We start from the raw sequence: 20,803 nt of genomic DNA, 5'->3' as shown, positions 1-20,803 counted from the left end.
ATCTTACTGCGTCTCCATTTGCTCATCCATCAACTGGGATAAGAGTTTTGACCTTAAAGGATTATTGAGAAGATAAGCCAGGTTAATATTTGAATATTTGAAGCCTTAAAGTTGTATCTGATGTGTGGTAGCACCATATGATGATGATGATGGAGAGGACAGGAAAGTTACGGAAGTGAGGCATCCAGATTAAGGGCTGTGACAGGCCAGTACCAGTGCTTGGCAAGACTCGGCCTCCCGTGGGAGCCCTGGGATCTGGTTAATGGGGTCAGTGATTCACAGAGCCTGTGGGTGGAGCGTGGCCCTCATGGGGGAGGGGCTGGGAGATGTGAACGCAGTTTAAGCAAATAATTATTATCTTTTGTAGGAAAAAACTTTTGTGTTAGATGCCCTGGGTACGAAAACCTCACTCATGACATATGTGATGTGGAGTGAAGTAGGGCTTGCCGGAGGGCAGCCTGGGTTAGCACAGACGGTGGGGGCTGTGCACTGTACTGGGTCTCAGTCTTGGGTTTCTCATCTGTGAAGTGTACATTATATTGGCTATGAGGATTAATTAAGATATACATGAGGCACCTAGCTGGCGCATAGCAAGTGCTCAAGAAATAGGACCTCCATTTTAATTTTTTAACGTTTGTTTATTTTTGCGAGAGTGCAGGAGGGGAGGAGCAGGGAGAGGGGATCAGAGGATCTGAAGCCAGCTCTGTGCTGACAGCACAGACTCGATACAGGGCTTGAACTCACAAACTACAAGATCATGACATGAGCCGAAGTCCGATGTTCAACCAACTGAGCCACCCAGGTGGCTCAAGAAATGATACTTTTTATATGGCATCCTCAATAACATAATCAGGGAAAGACAAATACAAAAACAGCAATGGCGCAGTTACTGAAGGTCATGAGAGGGTTAGGGCGTGCTCTGGGATTGGGAGGAGGGACGGATTGTGCATGTTTCATTTGAAAATGGCCTCTCAGTCGATGAAGATAGGAGTGGAAGATGGGGAGCTTGGTGAAGAGGCGGATTTTTGACCAGCAGTGACACTGTAGAGGGAATTCTTTTCGAGAAGGTAATAGGGGCTGTTTCTTAGTTCCCTTCTACCTTTTGATAGTTGATTCTGGGAATGTTCCTTTGTTGAAGGGTTTCCCGGAGTTTTGAGTCTCCTCTCAAAGAAATGCATTTCTAAGTGAAACTTGAGCCTTGGCGCTGTGCCTGCAAAGTGTTGGTGCAGGACCCTCTTTCCGTCCTCCGTCACCTGGAACTCCTACCAGTAAAACAAATGTGAAAGCATTGGTTGTAGGCTCTTCAGTTTTGAAGGGGAAAACAAAGTCTTTTTTTTTTAAACCTCTGATTCCTCGTGGCATTTGGTTCCTTTTAGAGAAATACTAGAATCCAACAACCTCTAGATCTTGTGGGGGCATCTCAGTTGGGTAGCCCTTTTCTAGCTGTAGGTCCATGGGGCCTGCGTATGTGGATGGATGGGAGAATGAACTGACAGGGCTGATGTGGCAGAGCGGTGACCGCCCTTGTCACCTGCTGTGCCAAGTTGTGGGTCTCCTGGTAGTTTATGCCCAGCACAGGAGGGAAGGGGAGTGTCTCCATTCAAGGAGGAAGACTGTTCTGTCAGCAGTATATCCTAGAGTGCTGTAGAACCTTCAGGCAGGTTTCTTAATCCTCCCTCACAAACCGGCTCCTCCCATTTCCTGTCTTGGTGAAGGACACACTGCTTTCTCTCAGCTGCCCAAGCTGTAAGTCTAGTGGTCATTGAAGCTTCCTTCTCCCGCACTCGCTCCACTAGGTGCTGCCCATTGTCCTGCTGATTTGGCCTCTTCACTGTTTATGGCTCCTGGTCTCTATCTGTTATGCCTGCTACTAACCTGTCAAGGTCTTTATCTGACTCGTTTGTCGCCCAGAGTTGCATGAACTGCCTCCCTGGGCTCCTGGGCTCCAGCCATATTTCTTCTTCAGATTCTCTACACAGCAGCCAAGATCAGATATGGAGTTTCTCTCCATTATTAAACGTCTCCAGTGACTCACGTCGTTGGGGTAGTGGTTCTCATTGAACGGGAGGTTTTTCAGAATCCTCTGTAGACCCTTTTCAAAGTATTTAGGGATAGCCCCCATGCTGGATCCGTAGGTAGAAGGAGAGCACAGGGAGAGTGGTTTGGGCTTCTGTGTCATGAAAAATCCTCCCAAATAGGTAAATAGGCAGTAATTTATGTTTTTTTAAACCTGTATTTTGAAATGATTATTTCACGAGAACTTGTGAGAAGAGTGCAGTGTCCCATGAACCCGGTTTCCCACCATGCTGTCATCTGATATGCTCTAGTACAATGTTAAAACCAGGAAATTGACATGGAGATCTTACTGTTAAGTAGACTACAGACCACAGTAATGCATTTTAACGCCTATTTCTCTTGCCAGGTTAGACTGTAGCACTTCCCGTTTCATGAACTATTGCATTATTTCTTGACTTCACTGGGAAACACTTCAGGAATGGCATGGACAAACTTGATTCTGGGAGTGGCGGGAGTGTGTGTGTAAGATTTTGACAGCTACCACTTGTTTATCCTTATAAAATGGATTATAGCCCAAAGAGCTTGCCAAGAGTAAATTCGAGCAGCGTAATTCTATCTGGTGACCTAAGGTCATAACTTTCTTATGTGAAAAGTTGAACTGCCACAACAGGTTTTATGCTAGAAGAATAATACAGACATTTATTCTTCTTGAATCCAAAGTGCAGTTAGCTTAAAATTATGTCAGTGTGAATTGTTTCCCAGGCATGTGTAAATCTTGCTTTGTTTTATCTTGTTTAGATTGTAAAACATAAAGGCACTGGGCTTATTTTATTGTTGTTTTTTTGGTCTTGTTTTGGTCATAATTCTAAAATATAGCATCCACCAGTGTGTGGCTCCATGCAGTGAATCATAAAGTGTAGTTTTGCTATGAGAGATGGAATATTATTATGGGTTATAATGAATTCAGTGGAATTGATCTCAGACTTGTAGGTGCTAACCTAGGAGGTGGTTTGAGGTGGCCATTTTTACTAATACTCGGAAGTCATTTTGGTGACCGAGTTCAGCTTAGCTTCCTTATCAAAACTGATGGGCTAGATAGAAGCATCCTTTGTATCAGTCGTGGTGACATTTTGCTGACACTTGCCTGCATTTATTGTGTTTCACACCGATGTGCTTGCATTTTCTGAGAAAGGGAACTAAAGAGCAATAGGAAAACCACTGTGTGCTTCGGAGTCAAACTGGGTCAGAGAAAGCAGATAGTTTTTAAATGTTTTTAAATGAATTCTCCCACCTGACTCTCCGAAGCCTTTGGGGCTCCTTAGAGGAGTCATGAGACTTCTTCAGGAAGACCCACCTCTTAGTGAGGGCGAAGCAATGGACTAGATCCCTGGCAAAGTAGACAGGATCCCCATTTCTATAACTTCCCAAAGGGGAACGGGGCCAGTTCATGCCAAGGCTGAGATTTGAATCTGTATCTAATACTGAAATCTTCGTTTCACTTCAGATTTCCTCTCTGTCCAAGCAAGACCGTCTGCGTTCAGTTCTGACCCTCTAGAGTAATTCTCAAGCAGGCAAAGGCAGACTTCTTTCATGGGTGAGGAGCTGCCTTCTGAGTACATCTGAGTGGAGAATTGGGAACACATTAGATGCCACATCCCTTGTTGGTGGGTAATGACCTCATTAGAGGAGGAAGGAGACTTCATGACCCAAGGAGGGAAAGAAGCATCCAGCTGAGGGTTAGTTACTCATCTGATTCATTTATCTGTGTTTCTCCTACTTTGTGTTAACAAAGTGGTGAAACAGTTATTGGGAGCTGGAAAGGAGGCTTGCGGGGACTGGTCAGGACCTTCAGGTTCTTCAGAGAGATGCTCAGACCAGCAGTGCCTATATTTTTCAAGGACAACACCAGCAGGCATCTTTATTGACCAAGAGATTTCAAGGACTTTTCCTAACAAATGTTGAGTCCATTTGGAGAAAGACTTGAATCTCTTTATTCAAGGAGTATGAATCTTAACAGGGAGCAAACTGTGAAACCAAAATGTGTGTTCATATCAAGAATTAGCAGATTATGGGGCATGGGTGGGCATGCACAAGGGACAGCAGGATGGCTTTGTCCTTCATCTAGGGTGACAGACCATCTTACTCTGCCTGTGACGGGAGGGTTTCCCCTAGGGGGCATTTCCAGTGCAAACACTAGACAGGATTGATCATCCTTACCTTCAGCAGTCTTTGGTGGCCCTGGGCCTGTCACTTAGACATTCTGAATACTGGGGCCTGCGTCTCTCTCTTTGTCTAGATGACTTAGAACCAATCATCTCTCCAGTCTCTTAGGATGGGCGGTTAGGTGTGACTTACTCACAAGGCTGTATTGGGTAGAGCATGTGGGCTAAAAGCTAGTGCTGTGTAACCTTTGACAGTGATGGTCCAAAATCAGTATTTGATTAAGAACAGTACTTGCTGCTGTTGAAAACGTTAAGAATGGTTAGACAATTAGGATAAAGTAACAGACACTGGTTATGACGTGGACTGAGCAGATGAACAAGATTGTAAACTCCCTTAAACTTTGGCCCACCCAGAATTAAAAAAAGAAAAAGAAAAGAAAACCAACCAACCAAAAAACTAAATTAGTGCTATCATTTACAAACAGATCTGACCCCAAACTCTGGGTTTCTGGATTCTCCGGAAAGTGTGGACCATCTGGTCACCGCACACTCTCTCCCCTCAAGTTATCCAGGAGCTGGAGCTCAGAGGTGGGGCCCCTTGTAGGTGGGGCAGGTGGTCTCTGCTCATCACAGCTGCCTCCCCTTCAGGCGTGTTCCTCTTTCCTCCCTGCTTACTTAATTACCCATCTGGTAAGCTGGATACTCGAACCTCGGTAACTCTCAACTGTGGCTGCACCTTAGAGTTTTGGGGTGTGCTTAAAATTTATAATAGTTTCCTGGCCTTCCCAGACCAACTGAATTGTAATCTGGAGGTGGGAGCTGGGCTAAGGAGTGTATTTTAGAAGTCTGGTGATTTTGATGCCCAGTGAGGACTGAGAAACCAGTGACCCTGGGATATGGTTTTTGATGGGGAGAACGCACTAGGAGGAAATGAGGAAGCAGTTTACCTGATCCCATTGATTTGGGGGCAGTCACAGTGCCAGTTAATTGTTAACTCACGGGAAAAATCTGGGAACTTTTAAAAAGTAAATATCCCAATAGCATATTCACGGCACGTTTCTCTAAGGTATTAATAAACTCCCCCCAGCTGCTGCTGTACTGCATTTAAATCATTATAGTAATGACCACAGTTTTTGCATGGAGTGATTATAAAAGTATTTTTAATGGGCTTATAAATCTTGTGGTTATGAGAGGCAAGTGACATGAATTTAGTTTATTTGAAACCAGGGATAAAACGGAGGGGCCACAGTTAAAATGAACTTTGGTGGTTTTCTGTTTGCATAATGGCTTCATTCATCTATCATTCTCTCACTGTAAATCAATTTCTATAATCTGTACCCCCTTCTCCCTCCCCCACCGCCTTCCATGATCATATTCTGGTCATCCTGCATTGTTCAAATAGATAGCAAATAAAAATCTGGGCTTCGCATTTGATACTTAAAATGGTAGGGACATAGCACTTATTTCTGCTGCTTGATTTTAAGAACAGACAAAACTAAGTCTTTGAAATGTTAAGTGGTTGGTTCAAAGCTTTGCCCCTCGTCCTGGGACACTCTGCCTCATGGTTCCCTCCCTCTGGTCCAGAGTGGTTCTCCCCTAGTCTGTTAACTGCAGAGAAGCTGGGTATCTCCAGTGCTGTGTACTTTCCCTAAGCTTGCCACTTAGGTGGCTTCAAGAATGTTGTTTTATTCATGCTTTATCTCCTGATGTCCAAGTTGGGGCTGGGCATTAATTAGCTGGAATCCTGGAAATGATGGATAATGAAGAAAGAAACTCAGTTCAGTTCACGGGTTTCCATGAAGTTTCCTGGGGCTTCTCTCCAGTCCCTGAATCTTTGGGACCCACCGGTGGGGAGCCCTGGCTAGAAGCATTCTATGCTGCCCTGTGTGTGTTGGGGGAGTTGGGAGTTTTCCCCAAGGACAGGGACTTTCTCTTGAAACTTCAGTGTTTTCTCCATCATCTGCAGGACCTTGGAGAGCACACATCGAGCCCTTTCCTAAATGTTTGTCTGATGGGGTCTCAATTCTCTAGTTGGCCTCTCATTGCCCTTTTGTCCAGTGTTCTAGAAAATACTTTAAAATGCCACTCTAATGTCACTTTGATGGAATCACAAGAGAAAAAAAATAGATGGATTTCTCTTTCTAAACTGGTAACATGTGCTAGTAGTCTCTCATTCTCCCCAGGATAGCCTCCACAGTGGACAGAGTGTGCCTTCCTGCTCTGTACCTGGCTGGTTAGCCCTAGGAGCATAACTGTTTTTGCTCACTGCGTACATTTTACTTGTTCCTTCTCATCTTTTAAAATTAAGTCTCCACCGTGAGGTTTCATACTCAGTTCGTTCTGGGTTCTTCTCCCTGTCATGGGAGCCAAGACACCTTGGAGGAGATGCTTCCCTGGTTAGGCGGGGGGCTGGGGCGAAAGGAGGAGGTATTTGTGGGATCACTTGGGAAGTTGTTTTCTTGTAAAATCCCCAAAGAGAAGCCCAACTCAGAATGAGGAAAGCTGAATTTGGAGAGGAGGATAAGGGAAGTCTCTGCTCAGGACTGTTTTTGGTTTTTTTTTCCTTCTAATTGCAGGTGATTGTTATATACCTTCCCCACTCCTCATTTGAAAATATTTGGCATACAGGGTTTCCTCGAAGAAATGGGGGCAAAAGCCCAACCCTCAGTGGAAAGGAGGTCATATTGATCAAGTATTTATCGTTATATGCCCAATCAAGTGACTTAATCCCTTTCGTTTTTTTCAAGGCTGCTCCATATATTTATTTCCTAAGTTTGGATACCTTCCAGACGTCAGGCTATCTGGCTAATGCATCCTAGAGCACCGGTTAAGAGGCTGGACAACTAGAGTCTCTAACAGCTCTACCACTTGGTAGCTGGGTGAGCCTGAGTAGTTTGTGCCTCAGTTTCCTCCACTGTGAATGGGGGTGTTGTTCCACCTACCTCATAAGCTGAGACACTATATAAAGTGCCAGCTCTTAGCAGAGTGATGATGAGGACAGCCCCACCTTCATGGAGCGGACAGTTTGGTGGCAGCCAGGGTCCAGAAGGGAAGCCGCATGGTCAGTGTATGACATATGGGGGGACTTTTGCCCTATCCGTGCTTTCCCTGTCTTCTCTACAGTCTCCTCTCCCTTCACGCCCTGTCCCCCATCCGTGCCTGATTTATCTATAAATGAAGAGCTCAGCTATATAGCTAGCATTTTTCTAGAAATCTTCCAGAATGCTGTGTTTATATCCTGTTAGTGAGTGATGTGGTGACATTATGAGGAAAACTGGCTTTGGTTAGAACCTACTTAGAGCGGTGCTCCCGGCACTCCCGAGGTGCCTCTGACCCCTATTCTAACTGGCTGCCAATGGCTGCCCTTCGCTGCAGCACCTGTTGTGCTGTAGTCGGCATGAGGGAGTCCTCCCTACTTCGAAGATTCCTAATCTCTTACTACAGGAGAAGAACCAGAGATCAGCCGCAGAAACCAAATGACCAGACTTGTTACATCAAGGTCCTTGGTTTTATACAAACAACTAGTAAATAGTCTAAGACTTCTTGAGGAGAGACTGTTTTGTCTCTGCAATCTACCTTATGCTTCTTTTTTCCATTTTGGAGGGCGCTGTGATTACACGGGCCCCCCTTAGGATGATCCAGGATCATCTCCCTGTGTTAAGGTCAGCTGCTTAGCAACCTCAGTTCCATCTACACCCTTAATTCCCATCTGCCATGTAATATGACAGGTTCTGGGGGTGAGGATGCAATCATGACTCTACCTACCACGGCTGTCTTGCTCTTCCTGTTTCATTGTTATCATGATATGTTCCAAAGAGGATAAACAAATAATACAGGGAGATAAAGATACATTTAAAATTTAGTCAGGAAAAAAAGTGAGGCCAGGAGAGAAGAAGAATGGGAAACTGAGAGTCAGGAATGAGGGTTAAACACAAAATAGATAGCAGTTTACCTTCTGGAAGGCGACTGTGAGTTTGGCTCTGAGCTTTCCCTAGCAGTGCTCATGAAGAGGGAAACAATGCCAGTTAGAGTTTACTGTGTGAGGGAGTAAAATCTGACTGGTTGTTCAGAGGCCTGGATGAATGTTCTTCCTATTAAGATGAACAAGAACTTTCTTCTCTAGGTCCTCCTGGATTCATGAAGTATAATCAGCAAAGCCTTTGCCAAGTAAAAAAATTGTTTTTTAATGTTTAATTATTTTTGAGAAAGAGACAATGCGAGTGGGAAAGGGGCAGAGAGAGAGGGAGACACAGAATCTGATGCAGGCTCCAGACTCGGAGCTGTCGGCACAGAGCCCAAGGTGAACCCATGAACCGTGAGATCATGACCTGAGCCGAAGTCGGCCACTTATCCAACTGAGCCACCCAGGCACCCCAGCCTTTGCCAGGTTTATAGTAAAAATCTAGTGATAGGTTTTACCCATCCCACCCATTTTAAGGGCTTTCTATTTTAGTCAAATATGCATTGCTTTGAAGATTTCTTCCAAGACAGGTGGTCAGGGCCAGGCCAAAGCCAGGGATTAGAGATCTCCAAAGCCTGTGGTTTCCATCTGGTAGCTCTCATGCCCTGAGGATTCTTGAGGGTACCTTGCCTGAGCTTTCATTCCACATGGCAGTGATGTCTGGTGTACCTTTTTTTTTTTTTAATTTTTGAAGGCCATTAAATAAAACATGTATCTACATCTACATATGTATATCTACATATACATATCTTGATCCCTTTTTAAGATGGAAGAGTTGGAAGACCCACCGTCATTTTTCAAGAGCTTAGATTGTGGTGTTCTGCACTAGGAGGCCATAAAGTTTTTGAACTGACATGTTGTAATAAGAAAAAATGTTTATTTATATCCCTAATGGGCTGTTGGTTAAAGGCAGGATGCATCAGGAACTCCCAGGTCAGACTATAAATTACTGAGCATTGAGCAGATAATTCTGCCGATTTTCCTCCAAATTATCTTCCCCCTCGCCAAAAGTTGCATTCATCTGATCAGAATTCTTTTTGGCATATCTTAAAGTATTTCTTAAAAATCAATATTTAGAAAGAGAAAATATTATGACTGTGATAGTCATTTCATCTTTTAATTTATTAGGATTAAAGATTCATACACCTGCAATGTGTTATTTTGGAGAAATGCTTTCATATTTCTGCCGGAAACCACCTGTCTTACACTGATATTTAGAAACCAAACAGAAAAAAATATAAAAATAAACTTATGGGGGTTTGGAGATGCCAGTTAACCATACCCTTCTCCCTTTCTGGGTTCTGAACTAGAGGAAATAGAGGAAGGCAGACAAAGATGAAAGTACATTGCCAGGTGCTTTCCAGTAAAGCTGAGTTGGAAGGTATCTTGGGTGCAGATGTTCTGATCCGCTATAGATGGAATCCACACGTGTGCCCAGGTGATGGCCTGGTAGCCAGAGTGGGCTCTGCTGGGTAGGGAACCCCTGTCCTTTTGGTCCGTGGGGGCTGGAAGAGAGTGAGAGTGCCCCTGCCCCCCCCCCCAGGGCAGGAAACCCAGCGGCGCCCCCCCCCCCCCCAAGCTTAGATGCTGTCCTTCCTCCCTCCAGTGGCCTGTGAGGGCGCCGATGCAGGCGCAGGAATAGTCCCCTTCGTATTTCTTCTGCACAATGGAGTGCACATTCTGCAGGAAAACATGTCCACAGGAAGTAAAGAGTCCTTCCTTTATAAACCATTTGGTTTGTTTTTAAATTCAGATGTAAGAAATCCAAACATTGGGCAGTCTCTTGTCTTGTTTTGATGGTGGGGGCTATTAATTAGATTGCTCTGGTCTTTCTTGAATATACATTGGTTCCCTCACCAAATGCATAGTAATAAGATCTACTTCTGGGGACGCCTGAGTGGCTCAGTCAATTAAGTGTCTGACTTCAGCTCAGGTCATGATCTCATGGCTCGTGAGTTTGAGCCCTGTGTCAGGCTCCATGCTGACACATCAGAGTCTGGAGCCTGTTTCAGATTCTGTGTCTCCTTCTCTCTCTCTGCCCCTCCCCCACTTGTAATCTGTCTATCAAAAATAGACATTTAAAAATTTTTTTTAAAAATGTACTTCTGGAATTGATTTTATAGACAAATCATCCTTTTTTCTTATAGAATTAAGTGCTGTGCGTTCCAGACTAAATGGGCAAAAGGTAATTTGTCATTAATTATTTTGAACATTAACAAAAATGATTATCAAGATTAGTGAACTTCATAAACCTCACTATCCTGTTGCAAAAATGAAATGTGATTTTATTTTAATATTCCATCTTGGCCCTATATATGTAAAAATTAAGACATGACTAGAAGATTCTAAGGGGTGTGTGGCAGGGGGAGGGAGAGAGAGAATGTTAAAAGATCTCATTTGTCACAAAAAGTTGAGCAAAGTCCATCTGGAACAGTGGGTGGATTGTGTATCCCTTAAGTCATCCTTCAAATATAGCTGCTTCCAGCAAAGCTGTAGGCTTTCAGTGGCTGGAAAGTCAGTTCTGTGCCCTGGAAAATATCAGTTTCTGGCATTTCCAGAAACTCAATATTGGTTGAGATCGTCTGATGCCAAAGTAAGGCACCTTATGAATATGGTTACCTTATTTGAAGGCTATTCACTCTGAATCCAGCTGGCAAAGCACTAGTGACTGGGAAGTGGGTGTGCTGCAGGGAGCCCCCCGCAGTTCGAAAACAACGGTTCAGCCCCAGTGATGTCGAGCTTGGAGCAGGACAAGGTTCGTGCTGAGAAGGTCCCTGGGGTGACCCGCTGTATGGAGTTATTTGCTACATCAGAGTTAAAAGTTGGAAGACAGGTATCCAAACTGTGTTTAAGTTGAGCAGAGAGGATCCACGCCACGTGGTTAGAAAGCTGACCAGCTGTTGGACGTGCCTCTGTATAGAAGTCTCTCTTCAGCTGGGTGTTTCTTACAGTAACAAGAGGGTCTGTAAGGCACCGAGTCTTGGTGACATGCAGCCAACTTATTCAAAAGTAATATCAAGTGACCGAGTTCTGTGTACATTATAAAAAAAGGGAAATTGGCCCATATTTGTCATCCCCTCCTGAAAATAAGTGTCTGATTTGCTCCCATTCTTACTATCCCAGATGAGAGAAAGAGCAATGCATGTTAGACTTTAATGTGCATCTTGTTATAAACATCAGTTCTGATTCAGTCTGGAGTTGGGTCTCAGATTTTGCATTTTTTTCTTAATTATTTGTTAAATTCTTTTTTTTTTTTAATTTTGGAGAGAGCACAGGAACCTGGGGAGAAAGGCAGAGGGAGAGAGAAAGAGAATCTTAAGTGACCCTGTGGTCATGACCTGAGCCAAAATCAAGAGTCTGATGCTCAACCAACTGAGTCATCCAGGTGCCCCAGATTTTGCATTTCTAACTCTCGTCCTCTCGGGGCTTCTGGTCCACAGACCAGATTTTGAGTAGCAAGGTTAATAGAAACGCTGGTTGCTGGAAGCCCTGGTAGACATTGAGGCGGTAGGATAGCTTCAAATAACTGCTCATCTTTGGAGCCAGATGCCAAGGAGAGGTTGATAAAAGCCCTAATAGTCCAGGATAATTCTCAGTAAGTCCTTCCGCAGTCTGGTGGTGACCTAACAGGGCTCCATAGTGGACTACCTTTGTCTGAAAGGGTATCTCCTTGGACAGGGTTCCCTGTTCATTGGTCTGGGAAGACCAGCTTGCAGTTCTACGGAGAAAATCGGTGTGCCTTGCAGAGGATTGTATAGTAAGGCAGTGGATCTACATTTGTAGGGAGCAGAGAGTTTAATCAAAAGATAAACTCTTTTGAAATACTGGGATAAGACCATATTTTTGGGTCTTACGGGATAGCATCTTTCCAAGCATGTCATAGTTCTCATGTCCGGTCTGGTATTAAAATCATTGAGGAAGCTTTAAAATAAAAATACCCCTGCTTGGGCCACACCTCAAACCAAGTAAATCAGAATCTTTGGGTGTGAGACCTGGACATCTTTGTTTTTTAAAAAAGAACCCAGATTATTACAAATGGAATCAGTTGAGAGAGTCCCTGGTTCAGGCAGTCTTTAGCTGGGAGAGCAAGAAACTCTGATGCTTCTTTCCAGCTTGAGTTAATTTTTCAATTGTGTGATCTTAGGGCTTGTGACCAGGTCACAGTCAGGTTGACCCATGATACTTAGTTTTTTAGGAGAATTAACCTCAGTTTAATAATGGGGGACAAGTCAGCTTACGATTTAGCACCTGGTGATTGTGTTTTCCCCAAAGCAAATCCAGTTCTGAGGGCTTCTGGGTGGTTCAGTTGGTGAAGCATCTGACTCTTGATTTCAGCTCAGGTCTTGATCTCACAGTTCATGAGTTTGAGCCTTAAGTGGCTCTCTGAGCTGACTGTGAGGAGCTTGCTTGGGATTCTCTCTTTCTCCCTCTCTTTCTCTGCCCCTCCGTGTCTGTCGGTCTGTCTGTATCTCTCAAAATGAATAAATGAACTTAAAAAAAAAATCCAGTCCTGGAGCATTTATGACCTGGATCTGCTAAAGCTTGGGGGTGGGGGTCTGTGCCCCATGTGGATTTACTATAGCTCCATTTTCTTTTATTTCTCTTTCTCTCTTTTTTTTCTTTTATAGTATTGTCAAGTTGGTTTCCATGTAACACCCAGTGCTCATCCCAACAAGTGCCCTCCTCCATGTCCATCACTCCTCTCCCCCTCATCCCCACCCCAACAGCCCTCAGTTCTCAGTATTCAAGAGTCTCTCATAGTTTGCCTCCCTCCCTCTCCCCAACTATTTTTTCCACTTCCCCTCCCCCATGGCCCTCTGTTAGGTTTTTCCTATTCCACTTATGAGTGAAAGCATATGGTGTCTGTCCACCTCTGCCTGACTTATTTCACGTAACATGATACCCTTGAGTTCATTCATGTTGCTACAAATGGCCAGATTTCATTCTTTCTCATTGCTGTGTAGTACTCCATTGTATATAAAAACCACATCTTCTTGATCCATTCATCAGGTGATGGACATTTAGGCTCTTTCCATGATTTGGCTATTGTTGAAAGTGCTGCTTTGAACATTGGGATACATGTGCCCGTATTGTAACCCCATTTTAGAAGTGATGGGAAATTCATTATAAGCTTTACATTGGATAAGACTTACACCACGTCACATCGTGTGTGTTTGCACATGTGAATGTGTTTGCACCTTCTCACGTAACAGCTAGTTTATAGAACAAAAAAAATTTAACCTGGTTGTCTTTTTCAAATCATGTGCTTGTAAGGCCATCCCATTTCTTCAGACAGTGCAGCTGAAACATTCATGGTGAGGCCTGTGTCCCTCCAACTGAAGAAGCAGGGGTCTTACGGGTAGGGTGATTAGTTTCTAGGGTTCGGGGAGCACCTGATGAAAAATGAGCTCTTATCTTGAAGGTGTTGCCCCCCCTTTTTGGAAATGATTTTGACTATTTTGTTTTTATTACTGGTGCCATTTGGGGCCTGTTGTTTTCACAGGTGCTTTCTAGATAAAGGAAGTTGCTAGAAGTCTGATCTTCAGAGAAAAAAGTATATTGTATATTTACCATAAAATTCTTTTGTAGCTTTACTGTCCTTTGGCTTTGAGTGAAAGTAAGTCTTTTGACCATTTTTTTTAACATGGAGGAGACCTACCTACAAATTTACACACTGTGATATTTTCACAGACCATTCCTTGCTTTCTCTTTAGTCATTTTCAGCCTGTGATAATGTGTGTTCCTGGTTTCTTGGGGTAGAAGTCAGATGACTGTCCGCTGTTTTTAAAGACTGATGCAGCATTGTTTTTGCTTTCTCCAAGACTTATTCCCTGTGTCTGTTGATTATAGACTAGGGTCCTTGCGGGGCTGAGCCCGATGCCATATGCTACTTAGTAAATGGTGGCACAGCCAGCCTAGGAGTGAGGTTCTCAGCTGATGCCAAGAGAGTGTTGGCGCTGAAGGATGTGAAAGAAAGTGAGATTCTGTCGGTCAGCTAGGGACAGCGTCAGGAATCAGCCCCTCCCTGCTCCCTGTGGTCTCCACCCTTAGCACAGGCTCTGGTCCTTTATCTTCATGGCTGATAATTGATTCCTGAATTTACCTTGGTTTCAAGCTTCTCCTTGCTATGCAGCCTAGTCCTTGGGGCTGAGCCCTCAGAGACTCTTCCTACTGAGTGGGTAAGGTCCTCCTAATTGATGAAGGCAGTAGTTCTTAACCAGGATGCTTTCTTCCTTTAGGGAATGTTTGGCAGTGTCGGGAGACATTCTTCATGGTCACAGTTGGGAGTGGAGGGTTCTAATCTAGTGGCGGAAGTTCAGAGATGCCACTACACATTCTATAGTACAGGGCCCAAAGAATTCTCTGATCCCAAATGTCAATTAGACCAAGGATTGAGCAACCCCTGGACTGAAGGAACTTATTTTATTTTTCAAAAAGCTCTGCTTTTGCTTTTATGTAATAGATGTTTTCAGAATTCTTGGAGTTGCTGTGGTTTCACTTTTTTGTGCATGGGAAATTCTGTCAACGGTGAATTACCTATGGGTGTGGTGAATGGAACTCAGAGAACATGTGAGGATCTTATCTGGTCCACTGGCGACAGCTTCCTTCTTACTCTTTCGTCCACTTCCCACTTTGTCCGCCGGTCCAGTAGTGTGCACCACAGAGGCTAAGTCAGAATAAGAGCATCAAGTGTCGGTTTCCAACTGTTTCCCTTCCCCACCGCGCCCTCTGGTGGAGGTGGCCATCTGTGAAGTGGCTAGAGGATGGTTGGGAGTGAGACGGTAGGGTAGAATAGGGCCGGCAGGAAGGAGGGCCTGCTCTGGATGCAGAGTCATTAGCGTTATTACTGTCTTTGAAAATTAAGTTTGTTGTTGATGCTGGAAATGGAGCCCGGAACTACAGTCAGCAGACAGTGTAAGTGCTAAACAAAATACCCACTTAAGATGGGTGTGGTTGGACGTCTCTTTCCTTGCCCACACTAAGAATGCAGGTGCAGCAGAATAAATGAAAACACTGGGCACAGGACTATCTTGTTTGATTGCTTCGTATGTGAAAGGAACTGGGCCATTTAAAACACAGACCTTAGAGGGGGAGAAAAAAAAAAAACCACACCGAAACCCAGACATGAAAAAAGCTTACCCAAGTATCCTAAAGGTGTGTTGTTTTAGTGGGTGTCTTTCACTTAGTGATTCAAAATAGGATTTGTTTAGCCAGGTCCAGAGAGAGCAGGCAGTTCGAGAATGTGTTTTTCCTGTTTATAAAGGAGAGTGCTAGGATCGGTCAGAGGGCCGAGTCGTGACACCGGAAAGCGAGGGCACCGTTCGCACCTGCTGGAGCCGGCACTGCGTTTGGTCCCTGAGATCTTCACTCCCCAGGATGGGAGGTGGGCTCAGTGGTCATCACAGCTTGGATGTCAAGGAGTCCCATTTCAGATCTGGGGCTGCTGCTGGATGGGCCCTGCCACCGGTTTCAAGATCGTGGTACTGGGCCTGTGTGTCAGGCCCCTCCAGGTTAGTGAGCCACCCTCCCCGGACTTTGGACGTACTTTGGAGGGAAAATGTGCCTTCCATTTCTTTCTGTCCTCTTCAGCTTCTCCGTTTAACAGCGCGAGGCTGCCCTATTTAGTGCAAGAACCTCCCCCTAGGCTGGTCTCTCTTCCCTACACCAGTAATACCATTAATGTGTATTTTTCTTCCTGTCTATCGATTCTGCCAACCTCTTGAGGTTCACGGGACATGGCATTAGACTTAGAGTTCCTGCGTATCACCGAGTGTGGTTTCTGATTTGTGTTTCATATTGATAAGTCTCTTCCGTTTTGAGTTCTGCAGGCAGCTGGTTAGATTCAGCTAGGTATGCTGGAGACTGCATCGCAATTGGAGCAAGACCTGATTTGATTCTGTCTCTAACTGGAAGACATAATGTTTTCTGGTCCTCAGTGTCCTCTTCTGTAAATTAAGGGTCTGCACTTAATATTTTTCTAAGCAAGATCTAACATAGTGTCCCAGCCTATACGAAGGTATTTTACATATTTGAATGTATCATAAATTCCTTTAAAAGTCCATTAGGCTAAGTGAGCTGCTCTGGGGAGTGCAGTGGGGTTTGGTTAGATGGCGTACGGTCATTACAAGGTTAGGACCCTCTTGATTTCTGTATCACATTTTGGTTGCAGATTGTTAGAAGCCTGGATTTATCCCGATTGCAAATGGTAATGCCTATTATTTTTAAAAACAGTTTCCCAGGGGTGGCTAGGTGGTTCAGTCAGTCAAGCATCTGACTCTTGATTTGAGCTCAGGTCATGATCTCATGGTTCCTGGGATCAAGCCCCACATTGGGCTCTGTGCTGACAATGTAGAGCCTGCTTGGGATATGACCCCCTTCCTTCCTTCCTTCCCCCTCCCTTCCTCCCTCTCTCTCTCTCTCTCTCTCTCTCTCTCTTTTCTCCCCTTCCCCTCAGGAGAGTCAGACAAGAAGTCTCGAAACTTGAAATTTATGACCAACCCCCATCTAGCATTTAATTAGGGTATCAGACAGTTCTTTGTTCTATAGTTTTATATGAGTAGATATGTAGCCTTGATTTTTATAAAACAGATATGCAGATAAGACCACTGCCAAGCATTAACATCCTGACCAAATAACATAGAAATTCAAAGTTCAAACTCTACACATACAGAGATAGCTAAGAAGTTTTATTCTGAATCTCTACGGTATAAAAATTTTTGTAACAGATTTTTAAAGAATGTATTTTAGGGGTGCCCGGGAGGCTCAGTCGGTTAAGCATCCAACTTGGTTCCCATTTAGGTCATCTCATGGCTTTGTAATTTCGAGCCCCATGTCGGGCTCTGCACTGGCAGCATGGAGCCTGCTTGGGATTCATGCTCTCTTCTTTTTCTGCCCCTCCCCTACTTGTGCTGTCTCTGTTTCTCTCAAATAAATAAACCTAAAAAAATTTTTTTTAAATTTTAATGCTTTTTTTTATTTTTGAGAGAGAGAGAGTGAGAGTGAGCATGAGCAGGGGAGGGACAGAGAGAGAGAGGGAGACACAGAATCCGAAGCAGGCTCCAGGCTCTGAGCTCTCAGTACAGAGCCTGACGTGGGGCTTGATCTTGTGAACCATGAGATCATGACCTGAGCTGAAGTCAGATCCCTCACTGACTGAGCCACCCAGGCACCCCCAAAAGAACATATTTTAAATGAAGAAAAACAAAATTCAAATGAAAACTTTTGTGGAGCCTCAGAGATAGAAACCTCTCTGGGACACAGTTTGCAAACCAGTAACTAGGACCCTTCACTCCCTACTCATCCAGCTCTGACAGTTTTCTTGCTGTGCTTCTGGGACTTTCCCCTTTCGTACATGCACAAACTGAGACAGACACACTTGTCTAGGAAACATGGCACCAGTGGGTGGAGCAAGTTGTAGACCCAAGATTTCCAGGCCTGGGAGCATGATTGTTTTGGTTCCTCCTCACCACCCCTTCTGGCGTCTTCCTCTGATCACATCGTCCTGGATAACTTGTGATGAAACAGGCAACCTCCCCCAAACGACCTCCCCTCCCCCCACGTTTGCCCTTTTCTGTCTCGTGTCTTAGACACCTTTTTGTTGCCACAATCATTGTCCCTTCTGGAATTTTTCTTCTGGAGGTATTTTTCCCCCTCTCTTTTAATACCAATCTGCCACCATATCGCCTTTAGCTCAACCCCATCTAATCAAGGCACACTGATTTCCCACTGCGATGTGACAAGATCTTAGGGTAAAAACTTCTGATAGATAAGGTACAAATATAGACTCCGAGTGCCTGGGTTCTTTGTGGTTCACACCAGAAGGAGGTCTTGGAGGTCATTGCTCACTTGTGTTCCTTCATCTCATTTCCACTGTCCTGCCCTTTCATCTAGCAAACGCTTAATGACCATCCACTGTGCAAGATACCGCCATTTCCTGGCTTTAGGGTGCTTATTCACCCTGTAGGAGAGATGAAAGAAAGGATTCTCCTATAGAGTAACAGGTGAGAAGCCTTTCGGAAGAAGCACAAACTGCTCTGAGTGTCCCAGGGAGGATGAGCTCTCTTCAGTTTAGGGAACTGTGAGAAGGTATATGCAGAGGTTGGGGTTCAGTTGTGAGATATGGGCGGGATTTCCCGAGGTAGCATGAATGAGGACAGCTGACTTAGGATTTCTTGAATGTTAGCGCACAATAGGAAGGAAGATAGAAGTTCAAGTGGTGTGTGCGTGGCTAGGACAGAAAAGGTATGTAGATGACTTGGTTCACGGACAGCTGACCCATGTGAATGTTGGACCAGCAGGCTGTGAAGGGCTTGTCCTGTGGGGCTGCAGGGAAAGGTGAAATCCCTCTGGTTGGGGCCGGCATTGCTCCTAAAGGGACAGGCAATCCCAGCCTCATTCTCTCCTAAAGAGGACGCTCGTGATGTAAGAAATGGGCCCTCCAAGGATACTGGATGGGTGCTTCAAGGAACTGCTTCCTCAGCCTTCATTGGAGCTGGGCTGTTCTCTGTGTTCTCACGTGGTTTGGGAAATTGGCATCTGGCAGGCAAAGCAGGCCTTGCCTTGAAGGGCGGCCTGTGAGGTTGATTGGGAGCTTGTAAGAACAGCCGTGTCTGGTGAGCTGGTGGCAGATTTCTTCATGTCACTTCCATCTCTTAGTAGGCCTGTGCTCAGCCCTTAGTAGTGGTACCACCGGCCTTGGCTGGGCTGTAGGGGATGGGGGTGGGGGACAGTTGGGTCCTTGCTGGGGGCTACAGTGGCCCGTGAATCTCATCTGCTTGTCTTCCAAGTACAGCTCCTCTTCATGCCCCCAACTTTGGAGGTGGGCTTGCTTTTTTCAGTAACGTCTTTATTGAAATGTGATTTACATATCATAGAATTCTCTTCTTAAAAGTGTATAACGCAGTGTTTTGAATACATGCACAGGATTGTGCAATGATCACAATGAATTTTGGAGTGTTTTCATTATCCCCCAAGTACACACTGCACCCTTTGTCATCCTCTCCCAATTCCTCCAGTTTTGCAAGCCCTGGACAGTGACTGTTATACTTCCTGGTATGTAGATTTGCCTTCTCTAGACATTTTATAAAAGTAGAATGATACAATATGTAGTTTTTTTGTGTGGTTGCCTTTTTTGGCTTTGCGTAATCTTTTCAGGGATCACCCCTGTTATGGCACGATCACAACCTAACTTACTCTTACTGGTTTAGTAGTATTCCATTCTGTGTATTTTTTTCCCATCTGTCAGTTGATCGACTTCTGAGTTTTGGGTTTTATTTATTTATTTTTTTTGGGGGGGGGTCTATTATGAACAGGGTTGCTGTGAGCGTTTGTGTACAAGTTTTTGTGGGCATAGGTTTTCATTTCTTCAGGGAGAGTTTTAGGAGCGGAGCTATCTGGGTCACATGGTAATTCAGTGATTCACCGTTTGAGGAACTGCCAGAATATTTTCCACACCAGCTACACCATTACACACTCCCACTCCGAATACATAAAGGCTCCAGTTTCTGTACATCTTCAGCACTTGTTCTTGTCTGTGTCTTGTGATTATTGCCCTCCTCTTGGGTATGAATTGGTATCTCATTGTGGTTTCCCCCAGTGTGCATTTCCCTAATGGCTAATGATACTGAGCATCTTTTCATATGCTTAACCTTTTTAAATGAAGAGAACTGACGATTTCCTTGCCAAAGATCTTTGATCAGTTTTGGAAAGGTGGAAGCCAGATTTTATTGTGTTGAGGAGTGAATGAGAGGGAAGGAAATGAATGCTGCTATTTTCGGAAGCACAGGAGTGGAAGAGATGGGCATTCGGGCGTTTAGTGGCAGTGATGGACCCAGAAGCTTAGATCATTGTAGACAGACTTGGTGCAGACTTCTTTCTGGAGGACACATGGAGTCGTGGCCTTGGGCTGGCATCACTCAGGTTGGCAGCAAGGCCTTTTGAGATAGACTGGGTGTCCTTTTAGTGCCCATTTTGCCAGAGGATTCCACCTAAGTTGCTAAGTCTGGAAAGAGGCAGGTTCTCTGCCTGATTGATTGCTTTTATGTCACTGTCGTTCTGTAGCCTCTTGATGAATTTCCTGGCCAGTGCTGATGGTGATCGTTAAGTCCTTTCATGAGCCCAGCACCTTCTGGTGAGGACTGCTCCCTTTACTGTGCAAGTTAGGGGTGTCTTCCAGATAACGACTTTGAAAAGGTTTTTAAAATTCTGTGTTGGTAGGAATTGTACAGACGAGTTCTAATTCAGGTCTCTGCGTGTGCTGTGGCCCTGCTGGGATCGGTACTGTTATTTCACACTGTGGATTCCCCTGGAGAAGAGAATATTCCTGGCAGCTCTGTGGTACTTGAAATGTGGGCCCTCATGGAACTCAAGGGTGTCATGCTAAGTAAAATAAGTCAGGCAGAGAAGGACAGATACCATATGTTTTCACTCATAAGTGGAACAGGAGAAACTTAACAGAGGACCATGGGGGAGAGGAAGGGGAAACAATAGTTCAGGAGAAGGAGGGAGGCAAACCATAAGAGACTCTTGAATACTGAGAACTGAGGGCTGATGGGGGTGGGGGAGAGGAGTGATGGGCATGGAGGAGGGCACTTGTTGGATGAGCACTGGGTGTTACATGGAAACCAACTTGACAATAAGCTATATATGTGTGTGTGCGTGTGTG

The 20,803-nt window shown here is 44.7% G+C and overlaps 1 protein-coding gene across 1 annotated transcript in view; it reads left to right on the top strand.

Annotated features, from left to right (window-relative positions):
• Window positions 1-20,803, top strand: part of MGAT5 (alpha-1,6-mannosylglycoprotein 6-beta-N-acetylglucosaminyltransferase) — a 336,674-nt gene that overhangs the window by 101,318 nt on the left and 214,553 nt on the right. The window lies entirely within an intron of this gene.

The sequence above is a fragment of the Suricata suricatta genome, chromosome 3 (assembly GCF_006229205.1).
Source record: "Suricata suricatta isolate VVHF042 chromosome 3, meerkat_22Aug2017_6uvM2_HiC, whole genome shotgun sequence".
Taxonomy (NCBI): Eukaryota; Metazoa; Chordata; class Mammalia; order Carnivora; family Herpestidae; genus Suricata; species Suricata suricatta.
The sequence above is the reverse complement of the archived record's forward strand: the minus strand, read 5'-3'. Positions and strand labels throughout refer to the sequence as shown.